We start from the raw sequence: 3,263 nt of genomic DNA on the forward strand, positions 1-3,263 counted from the left end.
ATACTGGTCGGACTCACGCACCGTGCTCGCATGGCTACGCACCGGTCCTCGCGCATACAAGCCGTTCGTCGCGCATAGAGTCGCCGAGATCGTCGAAGAAACGAAGACGAACGAGTGGAGATGGATACCGACGCGGCACAACGTAGCAGACGACGCCACACGCGACCCACCGACGGACTTCGGCTCGCAGCATAGATGGTTCCGTGGGCCGGACTTCCTGTACCTCCCCGAAGAGCAGTGGCCGCGTGAAGATAGTACGAGCGACGATAGTCAAGCGGAAACGGGAGAAGAACGCGTACACAAGCTACAGAACGCGACGCAGTTGTCTATAGCATTACCCGATCCGTCACGTTTTTCTAATTGGTTGAAACTTGTTCGCAGTTCAGCACGGGTGTTGCAGTTCATCGACCTCCTGCGACCGACCAGTCAACGCTGTACCGCCATCCGAAAGAGGAACAAGAAGAAAGAGAGCACCGACCCCACTTGGACCCGCACGAAGAAAGTCGATAGAGAGAAGACGAAGATGAAAATCAAGAACAGCAATAGTCCATCTGTGTGTTTCATCCCCATAGACACACACTACCTAGATCGCGCGCGACGGCTATGGATTCGCGCGATGCAACAAGAGGCGTTCGGCGACGAAATCGCAGCATTAAAACATGGAAAACAGCTGCCGTCATCCAGTCGACTCATACAGCTGTCAGTCGTCATAGACAACGACGACATTCTGCGACTTCGATCGAGAATAGCAGCCGCCGCCGATCTGTCAGCCGAGCAACGAGAGCCCCCCATCGTCGACGGAAACCACGCCTGGGTGCGCCTATACATCGCATGGGTGCATCGGAAACTTCACCACGGCGGCTTCGAGATCACCACGAACGAGGTGCGACAACACTTGTGGGTGTTGCGCCTACGACACGCCGTCCGCAGTGAACTGAAGAGGTGTCAGCTGTGCCGCCTACGAAGAGCAAGACCGGCGCAGCCGTCAACAGGCAACCATCCACAGAGCAGGCTGGCGCATCATCAACGACCGTTCACGTTCACCGGCCTAGACTACTTCGGGCCTATGACCGTGACAGTGGGCCGCACTCACCAGAAGCGGTACGGAGTGCTCTTCACCTGCTTAACGACACGCGCAGTCCACCTGGAAATCGCCGGCAGCCTCAGCACGGACTCCGCCATAATGGCCCTGCGGTGCTTCATAAGCCGCAGAGGGTGTCCCACTGAGCTATGGTCCGACCAAGGCACCAACCTCAAAGGTGCTGACGTCGAACTGAAGAAAGCAGCCGAGGAAGCCATCCAAGAAGAGTCATCAGTTCATTTCATCCGGTGGCGCTACATTCCCCCGAGCGCACCCTTCATGGGAGGTGCTTGGGAACGGTTGGTGCGTAGCGTGAAGACCGCACTAGCCGCTACGTTGAACGAGCGGGCCCCCAAGGAAGAGGTCCTCCACACTCTACTGGTCGAGGTCGAGCACACCCTCAATAGTCGACCGCTAACCCACGTGTCAACATCGGCAGACGACGACAGCGCCCTAACCCCCAATCACTTCATATTGGGCGGTCCATCGCGCGTCCCACTGCCAGGCAGCTTCACAGAGAGCGACGCGGCGGGACACAAGGAGTGGCGTGCCAGCCAGAGGCTAGCTGACTGCTTCTGGAACCGGTGGGTGAAGGAGTACCTACCCGAGTTGCAACACCGGCGGGAGCCCCGAGCTACACACGGAGCCATCAAAATGGACGACCTGGTCCTGATAGCTGATGGGACCTTGCCTCGCAACACGTGGCCGCGAGGCGTGGTGGTGGCGACCTACCCTGGACCAGACGGCGAGATCCGAGCAGTCGACGTGCGGACGAACAAGGGCATCCTACGGCGACCCACTAAGAAGCTGATCATACTGCCCACATCGACATCGAGCGACGCGAACACGAGTTAACTCCAGCTACGAGAGCTGCGGCGGGAGATTATGTTCGCGACATTATTTGTATATATCGTAATTTATAGTTGTTAAGTCCTAGTTAATCGTTTTGTATTCTGTTATTTATATAGATTTACATAGATTTAAGATAGTGTAAGTTAAATAAAGTATTCCTTTGTGTGTTGTCCTTATTACCTACGAATAGAAATAGAAATTGTAACAATAAATAGAATTAAGAAATTGTAAATTGCAATAAATAAACGCTATAGAGTACCGATCTGAAGAGACACGCGTCTCGTTCTTTCTCGCCCCGTCCCGCTCGCGCAGATTCGCTAACGCGAGTTGGAAACGTTATCATGCGAGCGGGCGGGTATAAAGATAGGCCGCCTCTCGTCGAGCGGCATTCGCTTCCGGGCAGCGACGCACTACACTCGAGAAGAAATAGGACAAGAAGAAAAATACTCTCTTCAGACGGTACCGGAGGCTTCAGAATAGTAATCGCTGTGTTTCACTCCAGCCTGAACCAACGCCCCTACAGTCCACGCTCACCGAACGGCAGTCCACACCGTTCACATGAGATACCCCAAAATTGAGGAGACTCATTTTCTACAGTGGGCAATTAACTGAAAGATGATAAATTTACAATTAAATATAAGATAATTTGATATCAGACAGATTATACAAATACAAATTACAAAATTGTTGCAATTTCTCGAAAATATTAGAAATTAAATTTCACAGGCAAATCGCGTTGAATAAACCTGAACAACTTTAACCACGGAAATAATTGACATTTATTGAACGGATATTCGTAATAAGCTCATTAAACGGTAGCATGTTTCAATTTGTAGCTTAATACTGTACGGTTGCTAGCAAAATAGACTGCGGACAATGATGTTAAATCATTGAGTATATTATATTTCACTCCACCAAAATGACATAAAGTAATTACTATAGAATTTAATATACAAATACTATATGGTATGGGGAAGGTAACAGGCTATTATTTTATCTCAGTTATACGAATGAAGTCGCGGGTATAAACGAGTTTCCAAATAATCATAAAAATCAACGCTGTATTAAGAACCACAATCTTACATAGTTATACAGTGGCTTAAAAATATCCCTTCTACAAAAAAAAAACCATACAACTGTAATTTCTGTATTTCTGTACAGTAAATTTTGCTTATCTAAACACAAAGTAACTTATATGCCTATAATCAAAATACACACATATCTGTATATAATAATACACACACACACGCATGCACGCACTTACGCACGCACGCACACACGCACACACGCATGCACGCACACACGCATTCACGCACACACACGCACACAC

General features: G+C 49.7%; 1 long non-coding RNA gene across 1 annotated transcript in view; it reads right to left on the reverse strand.

Annotated features, from left to right (window-relative positions):
* The window catches only part of LOC128200445 (uncharacterized), an 82,069-nt gene that overhangs the window by 43,670 nt on the left and 35,136 nt on the right, over nucleotides 1–3,263 (reverse strand). The window lies entirely within an intron of this gene.

This window comes from Galleria mellonella, unplaced genomic scaffold (assembly GCF_026898425.1).
Source record: "Galleria mellonella isolate WM207_F2 unplaced genomic scaffold, CSIRO_AGI_GalMel_v1 utg184, whole genome shotgun sequence".
Classification (NCBI taxonomy): Eukaryota; Metazoa; Arthropoda; class Insecta; order Lepidoptera; family Pyralidae; genus Galleria; species Galleria mellonella.